Genomic DNA, 22,701 nt, shown 5'->3' with positions numbered 1-22,701 from the left:
ACTAGGTATTTATCCAAGGGATACAGGTGTGCTGTTTTGAAGGGGCACATGCACCCCAGTGTTTATAGCAGTGCTATCGACAATAGCCAAAGTATGGAAAGAGCCCAAATGTCCATCGATGGATGAATGGATAAAGAAGTGGTATACACACACACACACACACACACACACACACACACAGACAATGGAGTATCAGTCAGCAATCAAAAAGAATGAAATCTTGCCATTTGCAACTACGTGGCTGGAACTAGAGGGTATTATGTTAAGTGAAATCAGCCAGTCAGGGAAAGACAAATATCATTCGACTTCACTCATCTGAGGGCTTTAAGACACAGAATATATGAACTTAAGGGAAGGGAAGCAAAAATAATATAAAAAGAGGGAAGCGGACAAAACATAAGAGACTCTTAAATGTGGAGAACAAACAGGGTTACTGGTGGGGTTGTGGGAGGAGGGATGGGCTAAATGGGCAAGGGGCATTAAGAAATCTACTCCTGAAATCATTGTTGCACTATATGGTAACTAATTTGGATGTGAATTGAAAAAATAAAATTAAAAAAAAAAGAGTGGATATGTTCACAAGACTTGAAGAAACTCCAAAGAGGATGCTAGCCAAAGATTAGCCTGGTGGGTTTTCAGAATGAAATTCTAACTTGAAACGTGCAAAACAATTTTGATGAGAGATAAAGAGGGCCAGGAATGACTAAAGAGGTGCTTTCCAGTAAGATCAGACTCAGATACTTATACATGGGTAAATATACAAAGAGCTGAAAGGCCCCATGAGAAGTCCTGAATAACTGGAGTATTGCAAAAATTATTAAAGAGCCCAAAAGGGGGGCGCCTGGGTGGCTCAGTCGGTTAGGCGTCCGGCTTTGGCTCAGGTCATGATCTCGCAGTCTGTGAGTTTGAGCCCCGCGTCGGGCTCTGTGCTGACAGCTCAGAGCCTGGAGCCTGTTTCAGATTCTGTGTCTCCCTCTCTCTGACCCTCCCCCGTTCATGCTCTGTCTCTCTCTGTCTCAGAAATAAACATTAAAAAAAAAATTTTTTTTAAAAAGAGCCCAAAAGGCTTTTAAGTTAGGTTCAGAGCAAATAGAGCAAAGAAGGGTAACTTCATGGATTAAAGTGGATGGTGGAATGCTAGTGAATGACAGAAAGATTATCAAAATGTAGTATAAAACAGTATTTCTTAAGCTTGCTCGTCACAAAAATCTCCTGGAGGATGGGTCCAAACTCAGAACAATGAATTGGAGTCTCGAGGGGAGGGGTCTGGGCATCTATATTTTGAATAAATGCCAGATGCTTGTCTACTTAAGCAATTTTGGTAAAGGTGAATTGACAGCCAACTCAGGAAAGGAAACAGGGTGTCTTCCTCTGAACTAAATAAACTATATCCCAGGACCTTCAGGAGACTTGAAACAGTTTCTTTCAGAAACTTGATACAGAGCACGTTAAGTTAAATGACCCGGGACAGGAAATGTTTTGATTTTCAAAAAGATAAGCATTGCAAACTGGTGGGTTTAAGAATGATGACATATAAAGTGCTAGAATGGATCACCAATCTAATCATTTACAAGCATTTAGAGGTCAAAGAGATAGGCACATTTCAGGCAGTGTTCAAGAGCAGGAAGAACGAGCCTTGCCAGATTAGCCTGGTTTTTCTAGTAGATATGGTCACTGACGGGTAGACCAAAAGAATGTGTGGTCAAGGACAGCTAGAGTTGATTAAAATGACGAGACTTCTCCTGACATCTTTGAGGGCAAGATGGAGTTATGTGGGTTAAATGATAAAATAAGTTGGTAGAACCACAGGTGGCTGAAGCATTCTTACCCAAATATTATGAAAACAGAGAGAGGCCTTTATTAATGAGTGGTATGTCTTGCATTCAACAGCAAATATTTACTAAGCACCTATTGTGTCCAGTTGCTTGGTTTGCTCCGGCTATTCCTTCTTAACATTTTATATATCAATGTCTTGGAGATATGGGCAGCAGGAGATTTCTTGTACAATGCATATCTGGGAGGGCCTAAATGACTGTCAAGATCCAAAATAATAAACAGGAATGATGGGCCAAATCCAACAAGGGATCATTGTAAAGCCCTATACATCAGGCAGGAGGAATGGCAGCAACTTTGATACAGTAGGAAAAGCTGTGCATCTGAAGTCCAAAGGCCTAAGCCAGTCTCAGCTCTTCCCTTTATCAGCTGTCTCTACTTGCATAATCACTGCCCTCTCTGTGCCAGTTTACCCGGCTCAAAAAGGGAGCACTTGCATTTCTGAAATTACAGAAGTGTTAGAAAGAACAAATGATTTAGAATATAAGTTGTAAAAAAAAAAATATAAAAGTCATATAAAACTGAGACTATTGTGATGTCAAAAAAAACCAAAACGTATGAATATGTGGTGAGGAAGATATGACTGACTGGCAATATACTACACCTTCTCTGCAGCTGTAGGAGGTACTGAAATGGACTGACTTTCAGGAAAGATTAAGTATAAAAAGCAAAGTATGCTGCCAGGTCTGTGGGGAAAAAAAAAAAAAAGGTCAAAAACATATGCAGGTACTTGCTTTCTTATTGATAAAATACCCGTGAAAGAAAAGAACCTAAATTGGAAAGGAAGAAGTACAACTGTTTTTATTTGCAAATGACATGATTCTGTCCAAATAAAATACTAAGGAATCCATAAAGAAGTATTAGAACTAATAAGTTTAGCCAGATTATAGATATAAGACAAGATAAAAAATCAACTGTATTTCTATATTCTAGCAATAAGCAATCTGAAAATAAAAATTAAGGAAACAGTCCCATTCACAACAACATCAAAAAGAACGAAATATTTAGGAATAAATTTAACAACAGAAGTGCAAGGCTTACATGCTGAAAACACTGGCGGAAGAAATTAAAGATCTAAATAAATAGTGAGACATTCCATATATGTAATTTAAAAATGGGCTAAAGACTTGAATAGATATTTCACCAAAGAAGACAGAAAAGTATACTTTTCATCAGTATACGAAAAGATGTTCAACATCATCAGTCATAAGGAAAATACAAATTAAAATCATAATAAGATACACTTCACACCCACTACTATGGCTATAATAAAAAAAGATGGCTAATTCTAAGTGTAGACAAGGAAGTGGAGAGATAAGAAACTTTATATACTGCAGGTGGGAATGTAAAAACATACAGCCACTTTGGAAAACACTTTGGCATTTTCTTAAACATAAACTTCACACAGGACCTGGTAATTCTAATTTTCTAATTCCAAAAGAAAACATATGTCCATACAATAACTTTTACACAAACATTCATAGCAGCATTATTCTTATCCAAAATATGAAACAATCCAAATGTCCAACTGGGAACTGGGTAAACAAAATGTGGTATATCCATACAATGGAATACTAATCAGCAATAAAAAGGAACTACTGATACATGCTACAACATGAATGAACCTTGAAAACATCGTGCTAAGCCAAAGAAGCCAGATGCAAAAGACTACATATTGTATGATTCTATTTACATGAAATGTCCAGAAAAGGCAGAAGGCATATTAGAGGTTGTCTGGGGCTGGGAATGTGGATTGATAACAAGCAGGTACAAACGACCTTTTTGGAGTGACAGAAATGTTCCGAAACTGGGTTATGGTGATGACTACACAATTCTGTAACTTCACTAAAAATAACTGTACACTTAAAATGGATGAATTCTATGGTATGTAAATTATACTTCAACCAAGCTGTTTTACTTTTATTTGAAAAAAAATTTTTTAATGTTTCTTCATCTGAGAGCGAGCGAGCGAGCACGAGCAGGGATGGGCACAGAATCTGAAGCAGGCTCTAGGCTCTAAGCTCTCAGCACAGAGCCCTATGTGGGACTTGAACTCACAATCCGTGAGATCATGACCTGAGCCGAAGTCAGATGCTTAACCTTCTGAGCCATGCAGGTTCAACTAAGCTGCTTAAAAAAAAAAAAAAAAAAAAAAAATCTCTGTGAAGATACGCAAGAACTAGTAATACTGAGTAGTTCTGGAAAGGAGAGCTAGGTAGGTGTCCAAGGTACAGGAGTGGGAAGGACACTATCAAATACTCTTTTATACATTTAAAATTTTGTATCATGTGATTGTATTATCAGTTTAAGAAACGAAAATAAAACAAAAATAGTGAAAATAAAACCGAGAAGAGTGTGGCAATAGAAGTTTCATGGCTCTGGTGAGCTCAACAGAAGTAAAACATATGTTAGGACATAGAAATGTTCTAGCCACAGAAAGGAAGGTGATAAATCTGCTCTGTCAACATGCTCTCACCATCTGAAGCACAACACGCTTAGTTCAAAGAGAAATGTTTAAAAATAAGATATCAGCAAACTTAGTAGACCCAGGAAAGCTGACAATTTATAGGAAGTGAGGTGGGGTAAGGAAGCATGACCTGTGAAAAATGGTTCAGAGTGAAGACCTGAGAGAAAACACTTTTGGGAAGGAAGCAGGAACCCGAGAGGAAGAAAATTAGACCTATTTTCTGTGCCTTCTGAAAACAGAGCCAGGAACAGAGCCAGGGAGTGCAATGATTGCAGGTTTTGGGTCTCTAGAAGTTAAGACCTTCAATAATAGAGTCTCATACACATGGACAAGCTGCTCATGCGCAGTCAGGGAGCAGTGGAGCTGTCCGCAAGTAGATGCTGGAGTGCCCTATGATGCAAATGCAGCAGAAATGACGGTCCCTTCAAGCCCCAGTCTCTTCAACATCCATAGTATACAACCAGTCATGGTATGCACCAATGGGTGTAAAAAACACATCTACATCGGGTCCAAAGGCGAGCCTTGGTGTGTGTGTGTTTCTAGTTCAAATCTCTTTCATGTTAATTCCTGCCTATAAAAAGTAAAATATTTAAAAATAGAAAATAGTCTAAAAAATATTCCCTCTCAACAAAATAGATTTAGTTAGACCTCTAGGATGGTGAAAATCAAAAGGACAGAAAAAGACAAGTGTTTTCAAGGATGTGGAGAAATTGGAACCCTCATACACTGCTGGTGGGAACGCAAAATGGTGACAATACTTTAGGTAACACCCTGGCAGTTCCTCAAATGGTTAAATGTGGAGCTACCATATGCTCCAGCATATATCCGCTCCCAGGCACATGCCCAAAAGAAATGAGAACATACGTCCACACAAAAACTTGTACATGCATGTTCACAGCAGCCTTGTTAATAATACCCCAAAAAATAGAAAGCCAAATATTTTTTTACTAAGTGGATGAATAAAACATGTAATGGAATGTTCATACAATGGAATATTATTTGGCAATAAAAAGTAATGAATACACTGCTACAATGTAGATGAACCTTAAAAACATTAAGCGAAAGAAGCCAGTCACAAAATACATACACATACAATACATACAAGCCAGTCATACATACAATACATACACGTATTGTATGATTCTATTATATGCAATGTCCAGAATAATCTAGAGAAAGTAGATTAGTAACCACAGCCAGGGGCTGGGGCAGGGGTAAGAGGTTGGGAGAAATGCAGGGTGACTTTGCTAATGAGTACAGGGTGTTTTTAGAGGGTGTTGAAAATGTTTTAATATTAGATTGGGGTGATGGTTGCACAACCCCATGAATAATACTAAAACCCACTAAACTGTACATTTTACATAAGTGAATTTTATGGTATGTGAAAGATCTCAAAAAAAGCTGTAAAGTGTTTATTCACTACACAAACTAAAATAATGTAGATTATGAAGCCTTACTTGGAGGAAAAAGCTTCTCATGTTTTATGGTCCCCATCTTGTTACTAAAGCAGTGATACAAGAGCAATGAAAGGGGAGCAACAGTGTCATTATCATACAACAAAGCATGAACAAACCCAACAAAAATGTGGGCACTGGATGTTGTAGGCATGATGTAGCACTACACACGCTATGGCGAGGGCCAGTGCAAACCGTCAGAATCATGCAATCACGCCATGTTGACTTCCACACTGAGTCACAACAATCATCACATGCACAGGTCTCGCTGTGTCTCACAATCTGTGCTGATGACCTACCAAGGGACTGAACATCATTTTTGCTGAATTCATTTACAGATGCTGTTGGTAAACCACAACAGTTATTCACCTTAGTCCACGGGAGAGTCTCAGGCATCTCCTCAGATGATTCTGTCATCCTTCAGCGCCTGCGTGTGAATCAGCCCACTCAGTCCTCTACAGTGAGGCTTACAATGAAAAGATTTAAGTGACTACAAATCAACTGACATTATCAACCACCATGGTTTATGTTTTCTGTTGCAGAGAGTCTCAGAAGGAGATACATGCTGTCTGGCTGCCTGCTTCTGTTTTAATTTCTATTATTATGATAGCAAAGTCACCTGCTGATGTCTTATTCCACAACAGGAACTGCTACCATCTCAGAGATGTGTCAGGCTTTTTGTAATACTTTTCAGTTTAATTAAAATCTAGGTGGGATTCGTTCCCACATTTATTGATCAGAGACATCTTCAGATAGACCCTCTTCAAAAAAGCTTTTCAATTAAAAATTTACCATTTTTTTAGAGGGGGGAGAGGCAGAGGGAGAGCAAGAGAATCATGGCTTGATCCCATGACTGTGAGATCACCACCTAGGCTGAAATCGAGTCAGACGCTTAACCCAACTGAACCACCCAGGCACCCACCAAAATTACTTTTTTTTGGTGGAAATTGAGCTTGGCAAGACATATCCAATATAGGAGGAAGGCCATGTCTTCTTTCATGACCCTATATGGCTATTCTTCATATAGGCAACTTGTTCCTGTTGACATTCTGCCAGTCAGATGACTGCTAGGAGATGCTTTTCTTTCAGAGGAATGGGTTTATGCTAGTTAATTTATAACCACTGAAGTTTAGAACCAGAGGTACATACTGATAAGACAGAGTCAAAGTCTTATCAGAACTATAGTCTATGGTACCAAAGGACAGTCTTTTCTTGTGAAGTGTTTTTTAGATATGTGCAGATCAAACTGTCAACTGTAGTTTCAATAATAAAATTTACCAACCAGGAAAGGGTGACACAATCACAAAGTGTCTGTGTAAAACACAACATTTTGATATAGATTTAATTTCTAGAGACAAGATTAAAGTGTACAAAAACAGGAATTCAGGTGATAACTGTCTGTTAGTCACCTTTAGAGAATCAGAACAGGTCATTTATTTCTGCAAGTCTGGCAGATGGTAACTATGAAAAATCCTCCTTAGAAAATTAAAAAGGCACTGTGCCTGGCTAATAGATCCCCAGAAAGGTTTTTTTTGGTACATGAGTGAGTAAAGGTTGCAGAGCCAGAATGATTCTGCATTTTGCCCAAATTCAAAAAATGGCCATGAGACTTGATGGTTAAAATATAATGGAAGTACCAGTCATTAGAACTGAGGTCAAGGGGCGCCTGGGTGGCGCCGTCGGTTAAGCGTCCGACTTCAGCCAGGTCACGATCTCGAGGTCCGTGGGTTCGAGCCCCGCGTCAGACTCTGGGCTGATGGCTCAGAGCCTGGAGCCTGTTTCCGATTCTGTGTCTCCCTCTCTCTCTGCTCCTCCCCCGTTCATGCTCTGTCTCTCTCTGTCCCAAAAATAAATAAACGTTGAAAAAAAAATTAAAAAAAAAAAAAAAAAAGAACTGAGGTCAAGAAACTCTGACAGCATAGTAAAGTTCCCCAGATAATGGCAAGACTTAGGCTAGAAAGAAAGAAAACGAACAGAGCTAAAGTCCTCAATTAATGTAGGGGAAAACCTAGAAGGTTAACAAATGATTATGAAAGTCTTGTGTAGGGCTGTAGAGCAAGAGGACAGGGGTCCCAAAGAATTTTCTATTAGGTTTGAAAACTTACAGTCTGGAAGTGGCCCTCTTTTTCTTCTCTGCATTCTCTCAAGTATCTTTCCTCTTGGATTTAATACTCATGAGGATTATGATCACCTTTACATAAATGATTCTAAAATCTTTATTTCACTCATGACATACTCATGAGGTCAGATATATCTATATTTGTTATTTTCACTTGGATGCTCTGATCTAACTTCAAGTTTAATAAATGAAATTCCTTCATATTTCGATCAAAATTAGTTTCCTTTTTCAGAGCTCTCCATTTTAATAGAGTGCTCACATATTATTTCAGTTGTTCTGGGTAAAAATTTCAGAAGAAACATGGCTATTAATTACCAAGTCCAACTGATTAGAGTCCAGCTTAACAAAAGAATATTAGATTTTTATAATAAATTGTGAATATCACTTACTTATTTAAAAATATCTACTGACAATTAGCTAAACATCTGGAAATAAAATTATATTCACAGAATATATTCCATGTAGATTAAAGATTTAAATGCATTAAAAAATATTTTAAAAAACCAGAAGAATTATTTTTTTAAATAATCTTGAGGTTGGGAAGATCTTTCATAGAATGGAACAAAGAAATAAGTTGAATACATAATACTATTACAATATTAATAAAATATAACTAATCTTGAGAATAGGAAAAAAATCTTCGAAGAAAAATGGACAAGGGATATAAATAAGTAGCCCTCAAAATAAGAAATGTAAATGGCAATCCCTGAAACCTAATGTAAAAAAAATGCATTTTATTTAAAAAAAATTTTTTTTTCAACGTTTATTTATTTTTGGGACAGAGAGAGACAGAGCATGAACGGGGGAGGGGCAGAGAGAGAGGGAGACACAGAATCGGAAACAGGCTCCAGGCTCCGAGCCATCATCAGCCCAGAGCCTGACGCGGGGCTCGAACTCCCGGACCACGAGATCGTGACCTGGCTGAAGTCGGACGCCCAACCGACTGCGCCACCCAGGCGCCCCAAAAATGCATTTTAAAGCAATGAGTTTTTCCACACATCAGATTAGCAAATATTAAAAAGACTGATACTACCCGTAGTTGGCAAGAGAGTGAAGAGACACATATGCTTATACTTTTTGGTGGGAACATATATTGTGACAAATTTCTAGAGCGCATGCAGAGGGCTTTAGATTACAGAGAGTCTTCACGGGGCTCTACCTCACGAACCATGAGATTATGACCTGAGCCAAATCTTAATTGAGCCACCCAGGCTTCCTGATTTAAAACTTCTTGATCAATTTTCTCAATTTATAGACTCCTAGAAAATCATCCATCTAAATTTAGATATATATCAGCCTAAAGTTACATACAGTAGTCTTTTTGAAGGAAACCACCTCAGTCTGTGGTTACACCCTTCCATCTCGCTTATGTTTGCCATGGTCAGGATAACCAGAGATTTGGTCTACTGGTTTTTTCCAAAGAATCAGATCTTGGTTATATTGATCAGTTTTAGGGATTGATATTTATATATTTTCTTTTTTTTGTTCTCATTTTTATATTTTATTATTATTATTATTATTTTAAATGTTTTATATTTTTTAAGACAGAGAGAGACAGAGCATGGGCAGAGAGAGAGAGAGAGGGAGACACAGAATCCAAAGCAGGCCCCAGGCTCCAAGCTGTCAACACAGAGCCAGGTGTGGGGCCTGAACCCATGCACTGTGAGATCGTGACCTGAGCCGAAGTCAGACACTTAACCAACCGAGCCACCCAGGCGCCCCTATTTTATTATTTTTTAAAGTTTATTTATTTTGAGAGAGAGAGAGAGTGCAAGTGGGGAGGGACAGAGAGAGAGGGAGAGAGAGAGTCCTAAGCAGGCTCTGTGCTGCCAGCACAGAGCCAGACATGGAGCCCAAATCCACAAACTGCAAGATAATGACCTGAGCCAAAACCAAGAGTCAGATGCTTAACTGACTGAGCCATCCAGGCACCCCATATTTATTATAATTATTAAAACTTTTTCAAAATTTTCATTTACTTATATATTTTTATTTAGATTTTTTGTTTGTTTCAAGTTTTTATTTAAATTACAGTTAGTTAACATACAGCATAATATTAATTTCAGGAGTAGAATTTAGGGATTCATCATTGACATATAACATCCAGTGCTCATCACAAGTGCCTTCCTTAAAATATATTTCCCACTTTATTAATTACTTCTTGAATTCCTTGTTTGTTAGTCTTCTTCCATACTCGAAGACTTATTTCAATTATTTCCTAGTTGAACTTGTTTAGAATGTTTTAAAATTATTTAATGAAAAAAATATATAGTTGTTAAATTCCAACTTTATTGCATTGTGGTTAGAAAATATAAGCACAGTTATTAGTCTTCTACTTTGGGGCTTTATCAACATTTTGCCTAAGTAAAATTAATTTTTGGAAATATTCCATGGGCATTTGGAACAAGTGTGGATGCTGCGTTTTGAGAATGAAGTTTTATATAGATATTCTAAATCACACTTGTTAATATTGCTAGTAAAATCTTTCATATCTTTTTTTATCTGTTACATGTCAATAGCTGAAAAAATCAATTAAAGTATCCCACTTTTGTACTTGTCACATTCTATCTTATAACTGCATCTGGCTGAATGAACAAATGTATTCTGGTTGAAAGTGCGGCAGTAATTCTGGAAGTCTCTAAAAGACTCTTTCCTCCTTTGACATTTATAGTGGGGATAGGGTAGATTCTCAAGACAAGTAACATTTAATTAAAAATGGGGGGGGGGGGAGGGGCACCTGGGTGGCGCAGTCGGTTAAACGTCCGACTTCAGCCGGGTCACGATCTCGCGGTCCATGAGTTCGAGCCCCGCATCAGGCTCTGGGCTGATGGCTCAGAGCCTGGAGCCTGTTTCCGATTCTGTGTCTCCCTCTCTCTCTGCCCCTCCCCCGTTCATGCTCTGTCTCTCTCTCTCTCTCTGTCCCAAAAATAAATAAACGTTGAAAAAAAAATAAAAATGGGGGGGAAAGATCCTTGGTATAGACATTTATATATATATATATACCTTTTATTAAATTTTTTTAACGTTTTGAGACAGAGACAGAGCTTGAGTGGGGGAGGGGCAGAGAAAGAGAGGGAGACACAGAATCCAAAGCAGGCTCCAGGCTCTGAGCTGTCAGCACAGAACCAGATGCAGGGCTCAAACTCATAAACCGCAAGATCATGACCTGAGATGAAGTCGGCCGCTTAACCGACTGAGCCACCCAGGTGCCCCTAGAAATTTGTATTTCTAAATCTTCTGGCCAAACCAGAAATTACTGGCAGAGAAGTAGAAATATACGGATTTCCATGCATTGCAGTTAGGATATGAACTGGAAAGCAGTTTGGTACTAATGTAGGAAACTTATATAGCTTATGATCCAAGAATTCCACTTCTGGGTATATATTCCAAAGACAGTCTCATACAGATCCAATGGCGGGGGGTATGGACAAGGTGTGCACTCCCATTTTTCTGTGGTGCTGGGAGTCAGCAGCAACCTGGGTGCCCATCACAGGGAAAATGCATCAGTAAACTGGTAGATGCACTCAATGGAGTATGATGCAATGATCAGAAACCTGATTAGATGTACATATAGCAATGTAGATAAATGTTAAAAACATAAAAAATATAATGCTTATTGAAAATAAGAAAACATGATATGGTTTTTATATAAAATGAAGACACGCACATGAAGAATACACATTTTGTAAGAGTTCTTGTAAGCCAAAATATATTTATATAACAAGACCAGTTGCCTATGGAAAAATAGGAATGAGGATGCAATGTGGGGATAAAATTTTAAAAGTGAAGCCATGACCCTAGGAGCATATTCAACTCAACCCTCAGAACCTAAGGTTAAAAATTTGTTTTACTTTATCTTGCCATATTATGGTATGTAATACTTTTCTGATCCTATTCTTCTCTGCTTCTAGAAAGATTTATTATGACTAGATTGGAGGTACAAATAGGTATTTTAGGCAGACACTAGAACAAAATGAAAAGCTTGAAAATCCTCCTTTCCAGCTCGTAACTAACATTCTGTGTTTGTTTGATTAGATTGGCTTACCTCACTTTTTTATTAATGTCAAACAAAAACAAATTTTATGGTGCCTTATTAGAAAATATGTTTCTTGTAAAAGTTGTATCAAAAGACACAGAACATTATAAAGGAAGACATTTATAATGCCACAATTTTAAATAGTTTGTTAATATTTTGTTCCAGTCACACACATACATGTATATATTAAATATATGGCTTTATATCTTGCTTTTGATCTCTTAATGTATAATGACACTTATTTTTGGGTTCCAAGAATCTGCTTTTGACTTTTGTTTCTTTCCATATATGAGTGTGATTGTAAAGACTGGTGTAAAACTCAGCCTGTTATATAAAAATCTATTAATCACTGGTAAACATTTACTAAATATTATAAAAGCTCTCATTTGATTCTCTCATGGAGGCCTCTTTGGTAGTTTGTGTTGTTCATTTGCCCAACTGCTGGAAACATGGGCAACTGGAGGTAATGAGAGGTCAAAAACAGAGAAATAATTCATATTCACTTGATAATTGACTTTTCTTTTTTTGTATGGGCAGTAGTAAACTACCCCTCTTCTTGGACTCAAGTGCACAACCAGATATTGAGAAAAATAGATGGGGAAAGAAGGGAGAAAGGAAAAAGAGAGGAGAGAGGGAGAGGAAGAGCATGTATATGCACAGACATAGCAGGAACATGACAGAGAGGGAGGAGGAGGGGAGTAACCACAGAAACAAGAGACACACAGCAGAGACAATAGGACGACAGACAGCATGGGGGTGGGGAGAAAAAGTGTATGGAGTGTGGGTGCACAGAGGCAGAAAGAAAGAAGAGAGAAGCAGACAGAGCACAAAGATACAGTAGTGAGAGGGAAACATGAACTTCAGAGACAGACAGATTGCACACAGTGGAGAGAGGCACAGAGGAAGTGAGTCACAGAAAGGAGATGACGGGTCATCAAAGGAAGAGGGGAAGGATGGGCAGGCAGCTGCTGTTATCCCCTTATATTGACTCCTAAACCCTCATCTGTACAAAGAATTAAAAAATATCCTGGGTACACATGTTTAAGAGAAAAAATTACCCTAAGAAAACCTGGGTTAAAGACATGGTAGGTAGCTCATAAAATAAGAAGTATAAATGGTCAATAAACACACACACAAAAATAAAAACTTAGTGGATGTAGTTAAAGAAATGTAAACAAGAACCGGCCTGATTGGCAGACATTAATAAGAATGTTACTTGTAGGTACTGACCAAGCTATAATTATTCACTACTGGTGAACAAATAATTGATTCAATATTTAAGGAGGACAATTTAGTAGTGTGGATTAAACACTTTTAATGCCCAGAAACTCCAAATTTAGAAATGTATCTTGAGGAAATAGAAAAATTCATAAAGATATAAGAGGACTACTCATCAAAGTGCAGGTTATGATAAAGAAAAATTCAAAGCAATTTAAATACCTGCCATTAGGGAACTAATTAGACAAATACTATACTTATACAATGGAACTCATAAAGTCATTAAAATGACTACATGTCTTTTTATTAAAATAATTAAAAAATAAAATGATGTCTATGATATATTAAGTGTACAGCTTCAAAACAACATACATACTGTGATTTCAGTTTTTTGACTCTTGTTTCTATATATAAGCATGATTGTAAAAACTATAAAATATAAGAAATATTGGTTAATATGTAATCAAACACTAATAAAGCTCTTGTTTCATTCTCTGATGGAGGCCTCTTCTTTTGGTATTTAGCTACAGTAGAGCATGGGCCTAATGAAATATATCCAGGATCAGCAGTGGGTGTGTGAATCATAAAATATAAACCTGGAAGCTCATTTGTGAAAATGTTAAACATGACTCTTTCAGAATGATGAGACTTATGACTTCCAAGGTCTTTATATTATCTGAATTCTTCATATTTAGTTACCTTTTTACCTTTATATTCAAATGAAATAAAGAGATATCCTTTTGACAAGATATTTGGTAATAAGAGCAAGATATAAAGTGGTAGAAGCATCCACAGAAACTATCCTGACTGGCAAGTCCTCCACAGTCTATAATGAGGAAAAACATAAGCATGGTTCTAGTTGAGAGGAAGGAGCCTACAGAAAAGGAAGAAATTGAATATAGGAGACACAGAGAAACACTGAGAAAACAGATAAATGGATTTTAGAAAATATGATAGCACACTGACAGGCTTAATGAACCTCTTCTTCCGTAAATGAAACACAAAAGCAAAAAATGAAAAGAATATTTGGACCTAGGGAAAGGACTCAACTCATACCACAAAATTGCAGAAGTAATGTCTATAGAAAAAACTGGGACTAAAATTAAGAAGCCATCACAAAGCTCTTCCTACACAAAGGATCATGCAAAAGGGTAAAAGGAAAGTCCATTAAATTCAAAATACTGCACTGATCTCTCAGGGAAGGAACTGAGGCAGTAAGTTGCTCAGAGGAAAGAGAAAAAAGAGAAATATCCCAATTGGAGACATGCTTCTAGTGGGAAAAAAAAAAAAAAATAGCACCTTCTGCCATAGCCAGAATGATTTACCAAATACCGTCTTCTGGCCAAGAAGTCAGAAAAAGGTATGGGAAATAATCTCCTCAGTCTAAATATCTTAGTTGCATTACTAACATTTACTAGAAAAAAATAAGGCCCAGCCATTTCAATGACCACATGACAATGCCATGAAAGCAGTCATCAGCTGACTCTAAAACAGTACAATAAAACCCCAAGGGCATGTCCTATAGAGCTAGATACTTTCCTTACTTCCATACTTGGTAAAGTGGCCACCAGTTTCCAACTTTTTTAACAATGGCAAAGAAAAATGTCACCTACCATAGCTTTCCAGAGTCCTAGAATTATCTACTATCCCCTTGCTTTCCCAAACTCTGAGAGGTAAAAGAAACAAAAGCCATACACAATTAGTCTTCAGGTTCGTGTCCTGGGAAGAGGATTTGAGGCAGTATCTTGCAAACCGGTAATAAAACAGTACAGAGATTTCAACCACATTCTTTGTGGGTACATTAATGGTTCCCACATTTCAGCCAATAAATAGTTTGTGCTCTCGCTCTAGACAAAATTAAAAAGAATATGGACCTAATGAAATAGATCCAAGATAAACTAAAATAATAGAAGGAGATTAAGAGGCAGCTGACAAAATTAACACAATTTGTCAATTAATGAGTATCTCCTTTGTGTTGGAGAACAAAAGACAGTCACTAAGGAAGAAAACTGAGGACAAAAATAATAGCATTAAACTACTACAACAGAAAACAAATTTTATAAAAAATTAAGAGAACTCAGCCAGTAGATTACGGATTGAAGAAGTCTTTTGAAATGAAAAACAGAAGACATGAATAGACATGAGCGATCACCTCACATCTGTCAGAATGGCTGAAGTCAACAACACAAGAAACAACAGGTATTGTCCAGGATGTGGAGAAAAAGAAACCTCTTGCACTGCTGGTGAGAATGCAAACTGGCACAGCCACTGTGGAAAACAGTAAAGAAGTTTCTCAGAAAGTTAAAAACAGAATACCTTAGTAATTGTGCTACTGGGTTTTTACCCCCCAAATTATAAAAACACTAATTCAAAGGGATACATGCACCCCAATGTTTACAGCAGCATTATCTACAATAGCCAAATTACAGAAACAGCCCAGTGTCCATCAAATGATGAAAGGATAAAGATGTGGTGTATATATAAACACACAATGGAATATTACTCGGGTGCCAGGGTGCCTCAGTTGGTTAAGCGTTCGACTCTTGATTTCAGGTTATGATCTCACGGTTCGTGAGATCGAGCCCTGCACTGGGCTCTGTGCAGAGTCTGCTTGGGATTCTTTCTACCTCTCTCTCTGCCCCTCCCCCACTTGCATTCTCTCTCTCTCTCTCTCTCTCTCTCTCTCTCTCTCTCAAATAATAAACTTTTAAAAAAAATTTTTTTTTCAACGTTTATTTATTTTTGGGACAGAGAGAGACAGAGCATGAACGGGGGAGGGGCAGAGAGAGAGGGAGACACAGAATCGGAAACAGGCTCCAGGCTCTGAGCCATCAGCCCAGAGCCTGACGCGGGGCTCGAACTCACGGACCGCGAGATCGTGACCTGGCTGAAGTCGGACGCTTACCCGACTGTGCCACCCAGGCGCCCCTCAAATAATAAACTTTTAAAGGGAATATTACTCAACCATAAAAAGAATGCAATCTTGCTATCTGCAATGATGTACGTGGAGCTAGTATTATGCTAAATAAAATAAGTGAGAGAAAGACAAATGCCATATGGTATCACTCATACATGGAAGTTAATTAACAAAACAAATGAGCAAAGGGAAAAAGAGAGGCAAACCAAGAAACGGACCCTTAACTATAGAGAACAAACTGATGGTTACCAGAGGGGAGGTGAGTGGGGGGATGGGTTAAATAGGTGATGGGGATTAAGGAGTGTACTGTGATGAGTACCAGGTGATGTACAGAAGTGTCAAATCACAGGGTGCCTGGGTGGCTCAGTCAGGTAAGTGTCCCAACTCTGGGTTTTGGCTCAGGTCATGATCTCATGGTTCGTGAGTTTGAGGTCCACATCAGGCTCCACACTCTGGTGTGGAGCCTGCTTGGGATTCTCTCTCTCCCTTTCTCTCTGTCCCTCCCCTGCTCACACCGCCCCCCTCCAATAAATAAATAAACTTAAAAAGAAGTGTTGAATCATTATACTGTACACCTGCAACTAATATTATACTGTATGTTAACTAACTAGAATTTAAATAAAAACTTAAAAAAATAATATATAAAGAAATATAACTCAGTACTAAAATGACAACCCAATTTAAAAATCTAATAGTCCTTTTAAAGATCTGAATAGACATATCTCTGAAGAAGATATACAAATGGCCAAAAGGTATATGAAAAGATGTTAATCAATAGTTATTAGGGAAATGCAAATTAAAAATACAATGGGATACCATTTCATATCCATTAGGATGATTATAATCAAAAGACAGACAATACCAAGTGTTGACAAGAATATAGAGAAATTGGAATATGATCCTGGTGGGAATGTAAAATGGTGCAGCCACTCAAAAGGTTAAACATGGTCCAGCAATTCTATTAGGTATATACCTAAGAAAACCGAAAACACAGTTCCACACAAACACTTATATATTAATGCTTATAGCAGCATTTTTCATAATGGTCAAAAAGCAGAAACAACCTAAATGTCCATCAATTCATGAATAAACAAAATGTTTTATATGTTTGTGGAATATTATTCACCTGTAAGAAGCAAGGGGTATTGATTCATGCTACAAAATGATGAACCATGAAAATACTATGTTAAGTGAAAGCCAGACACAAAAGGCCACATATTACATGATTCATTTGTATGAAATGTCCTGAAAAGGCAAATCCACAGAGACAGAAAGTGGATTAATGGCTGGAGAGTGGAAAGAGGTAAGAGAGGCTGAAAAATGACTGTTAATGGACATAGGGTTTCTTTTTGGTGTGACAAATATGTTCTGGATTTAGTGGCGATGGTTGTACAACCTTCTCTAAATATACCAAACGCCGATGAATTATATATTTGAAAGAGTAAACTGCATGGGATGTGAATTTGATTTAAAAAAACTTTCAACAAAGCAGGAAAGAGTATTCAATGGAAAAAATACAGTCTCTTTAGCAAATGGAGCTGGGAGAACTGGACAGCAACACGCAGAAGAATGAAACTGGGCCACCTTCTTAACACCGAACGCAAAAATAAATTCAAAATGCATGAAAGACCTAAATGTGAGACAGGAAACCATCAAAATCCTACAGAAGACAAGCAGTAACCTACCTCTTTTTTAAAAAAAAAATTTTTTTCAACGTTTATTTATTTTTGGGACAGAGAGAGACAGAGCATGAACGTGGGAGGGGCAGAGAGAGAGGGAGACACAGAATCGGAAACAGGCTCCAGGCTCTGAGCCATCAGCCCAGAGCCTGACGCGGGGCTCGAACTCACAGACCGCGAGATTGTGACCTGGCTGAAGTCGGACGCTTAACCGACTGTGCCACCCAGGCGCCCCTTTTCTTTTTTTTTTTTTTTAGTAACCTACCTCTTTGACTTCAGCTGTGGCAACTTCTTACTTGACATGTCTCCCAAGGAAAAGGAAACAAAAGCAAATATGAACTATTGGGACCTCATCAAGATAAAAGCGTCTGTACAGCAAAGGAAACAATCAACCAAACTAAAAGGCAACCGACAGAATGGGAGAAGATATTTGCAAATGACATATCAGATAAAGGGTTAGTATCCAAAATCTATAAAGAACTTACAAACTCAACACCCGAAAAACAAATAATCCAGTGAAGAAATGGGCAGAAGACATGCACAGACACTTTTCCAAAGAAGATATCCAGATGGCAAACAGACACATGAAAAGATGCTCAACATCACTCATCATCAGGGAAATACAAATCAAAACTGCAATGAAATACCACCTCACACCTGTGAGAATGGCTAAAATTAACAATTCAGGAAACAACAGATGTTGGCCGGATGTGGGAAAAGGGGAACCCTCATGCACTGTTGGTGGGAATGCAAACTGGTACAGCCACTCTGGAAAACAGTGTGGAGGTTCCTAAAAAAATTAAAAGTAGAACTACCTTACAACCCAGCAACTGTACTACTAGCTATTTATTCAAAGGAGTGCTGATTTGAAGGGGCACATACACCCCAATGTTTACAGCAGTGCTATCAACAATAGCCAAATTATGGAAAGAGCCCAAATGTCCATCAACTGATGAATGGATTAAGAATATGTAATATACACACAATGTATACATATACATACAATGGAATACTACTTGGTGACAAAAAAGAATGAAATCTTGCCACATGCAACAACGTGGATGGAACTGGAGGGCATTATGCTAAGCAAAGTAAGTCAGAGAAAGACAGGTATCATATGATTTTACTCATAGGTGGAATTTGAGAAATTCAACAGATGAACATAGGGGAAGGGAAGGAAAAATAAGATAAAAACAGGGAGGCAAACTATAAGAGGCTCTTAAATACAGAGAATGAACTGAGGGTTGCTGGAGGTGGGTGAGGGAGTGGGTTAAATGAGTAATAGGCAGTAAGGAGGGAACTTTTTGGGATGAGCACAGGGTGTCCTATGTGAGAGATGAATCACTGGGTTTTACTCCTATATATTATAACTTGAATACAAATTAAAAAATAAAATAAAAAAATCAGGAGACACTAACCAATACTGATACATACCCTGGGAAAGTAAACTAAATTTAAAAAAAAATGATAGGAATCCAGGACCCCACAGGAAAAATATATCAGGGTTGCCTCTGACACAGAAACATTAAATGCTTGTGCCCCGAAAAAGGGGAGTAAAATTGACAGATTTTGAATTAAGGATTATTATCCAAAAGTTTTATATCCAACCAAGTTGTCTGTTCTTACATAAAGAGATAGTCTCAAATTTGTAAGAACTGAAGAGATGCTCAGTCCTGAACAACTCTTTAAAAATCTAGCCTAACAACAGAACAATTTAAACTAACAAACTCATAAACAGTTCTATGAAAAGATTCATGGTAAATGCTGATCCTGTGTTTAAAAACATAACTAATATAACATGGTGATTTTGCTTACAATATGGAAGTTGTATGTTACAATTCTTAAAAATAAAGCTGGTCAACAGAGTAGTTAATACTACCATAATGAACTGAGACAAAACTCACAAAATACAATATTGGCAAGTTGGGGGAAGTATGTGTGTGTGTGAGTGCAGGTGGGGAGAAACTGGACAAGTACAACCAATTGTTTAATTTTTCATATGATGGAGTCAACAGATACTATTTCATACCCGAGAGTGATGAGAGAGTGGTTTCAGCAGAGTACTTAATGAGATTACATGGCTGCTAAGTTGTCAGAAAAACAATTCAACTCAAAGAAAATCATACAGCAATGAACAAAAGACTGGAAACAGCAGGAAATCCTTAAAAATGATAAAATACCCTGAAAAACCAAAATAATTTTGAAAAAGAAGAACAAAGCTGAAGGACTCACACTTCTTGATTTCAAAACATACTATAGTACTACAGTTAGTACTGGCAAAAAAGCAGACAACTAGATCAGTGGACTAGAATAGAGGGCCTAGAAATAAATCCTTGATCTATCCTCAAAGGATCTTTGACTCTTGATAAAATGACAAGACTACTCAAAGGGGAAATTTCTCTTCAACAAATGGTGCTGGCACAACTAGATATTTACTTGCAAAGAATGAAGTTGAGCCTTACTTTACACCATCCAAATTAACTCAAAATGGAGTGAAGGCCTAAACATAAGACCTAAAACCATAAAACTCTTACAAGAACACATAGGGGAAAAGTTTCATGGCACTGGACTTGGTAATGATTTCTTGGATATGTCAGCCAAAAAAAAAAAAGACAAAAAAAAAAAAAAGACAACAGGGACTGCATCAATATTAGATACATCTGTGCATCAAAGGACACAATCAATAGAGTGAAAAGGCAACCCACTGACTGGTAGAAAAACTTATAAATTATATACTTGATAAGGGGTTGATGTCCAGAATACATAAAGAACTACAACTCAATGACAACATTTTTTTAACCTGTTTCAAGAATGGGCAAAGGACTGGAATAGACATTTCTCCAACAATGATATAATAATGGCCAATAAGCATATGAAAAGATGCCCAATATCACTAATCGTCACAGAAATGCAAATAAAAAACACAATGAAATACCACTACATACTTACTTGGATGGCTACTAAACAACAACAAAAACATAAGTGTCGGCAAGGATATGGAGAAACTGAAACTACTGCACATTGTTGGTGGGACTATAAAATGGTACAGCTGCTACAAAAAAGTACGGGGGTTCCTCAAAAAATTAAAAATAGAATTACCATATAATCCAGCCATTCCACTTGCAGACATATATCCAAAAGAATTGGAAGCAAGGTCTTGAAGGCCTATTTGCACAACCATGTTCACAGGAGCATTATTCACAATAATCAAGAAGTGGAAGCAACGTAAAGGTCCATTGAGGGATGAATGGATAAACCAAAAGTGGAATATTATTGGAATGGAATATTATTCAGCCTTAAAAAGAGAATCATGTCATACAGTACAACATAGATGACCCTTGAAGACATTATGCTGAGTAAAATAAGTTTGTTACTAAAAGATGAATAATGTATGATTCCACTTATATGAAACTATCTAAAATCAAGTAGAACAAGGGGCTCAGGGAAACAGGGAATTGTTGGGTTTAATGGGTACAGAGTTTCTGTATCATAAGATGAAAAGTTCTGGAAACTATTTCACAAGAATGCGAATATACTTAACAGTACAGAACCTTACATTTAAAAATGGTTAAGATGGTAAAATTTTGGTCATGTTTCTTTTCTTTTTTTCACCACATAAAAAGTTCACTTGCCTCAGTCTGAAATGGAATTTTGTATAATAACCTTTTACTTAATACATTTATCAGAACAAGAAAAAATAAGAATAAAATTTAAACCAAACATATTTGTTATAACTTCAGAGTTAGGTAGAATAAATTCACTCCAAAAGAAAAACGCTCAAATTCAGTGGGGAGAAAAAAGTTAACTTACACTTGAGCAAAGTGACCCAGTAAAGCTAAAAGTAGAAGGATGGGCAAAGAGAAACTGTGCAAATATAAAGTTCTAAAAATTGCATTGGATGAAGTAGAATCAAAGACAAACATATTAAAAATGGAAAATAAAACTTACTTTGAATGCTGTATGGTACAATTCACAGTGAATAAAAATGTATCAAGAATGTTTATGTGCCAAACATAAGACAAACATCTACATGTAAACCTTTAATTACCACAAAGACAAATCAACCTTCGAATATGTTCTTTTAGCTTATTTTCCATTTCGCATTTATTTGCCGTCAATATTTTAACCTTATGTGTCTATGCAACTCTTGTGCATGACAATACCATAGCTTTTTTTTGAAAGTAAGCTCTACGCCCAATGTGGGCCTTGAACTCAAGATCCCAAGATCAAGATCATGTTGTACCAAATGAGTCAGCTAGGCACCTCTATATACTCTTTGAAGTGCTTAACAGACCAAGGAAACCAACATTTGGAAAGAATATAATCAATAAAGGTGAATTACTAGATATAATTAAAATGTCATAACCTATATGGAGACTCCACCTCCTTTATAACACCCTTGGAGTACTTGTTCATACATTAAGCCACAAAGAAAATGTGTATATATCCTTAAAACAGAAATAGAACTGAGTACGATCTCTGATCATAATACATTAAAATTATAAGTTCATATGTAGTGATAATAAAGTCAATCTTACAAAAATACAAAAAAAAAAAAAATTATCCCCTAAAATTTTCTCTTGGTTGAAACAGCAAATCCAAAGGTATAATTACAGAACATCTAGAAAGTACTACTAATAAAAATACCACAAATATAAATCTAATAAAAATACCACAAATCTACTGGATGTGTATACCTCATTTCCACTTGGGGATCTAAAGAGTTGAATAAAGCAGCTCTCCCATCCTTATAACACCACCACCAAAAGTATATCAAGTTTAAGTTCATGACTTTTCTTGAAGCCATTAGAAAGTTGAGGTCAGGTCAATGTTAGCCCAAAATCTGAAGAGCAAATGTCATCGGTAGGGAGATATGAAACATGAGCACTAGATCATCTGGAGGAGATACCACTGGAAACCCTCAAGAAGGATGGAGACTGGATTAAGTGGTAGAGGCCAAGTATAAACTGGTAAGAGT

At 37.2% G+C, this 22,701-nt stretch overlaps 1 protein-coding gene across 11 annotated transcripts in view; it reads right to left on the bottom strand.

The window, feature by feature from the left end:
• ALMS1 (ALMS1 centrosome and basal body associated protein) overlaps positions 1-22,701 on the bottom strand; it is a 223,530-nt gene that overhangs the window by 9,332 nt on the left and 191,497 nt on the right. The window lies entirely within an intron of this gene.

This window comes from Felis catus, chromosome A3 (assembly GCF_018350175.1).
Source record: "Felis catus isolate Fca126 chromosome A3, F.catus_Fca126_mat1.0, whole genome shotgun sequence".
NCBI lineage: Eukaryota > Metazoa > Chordata > Mammalia > Carnivora > Felidae > Felis > Felis catus.
This window is presented reverse-complemented; position numbering and strand designations above follow the sequence as displayed.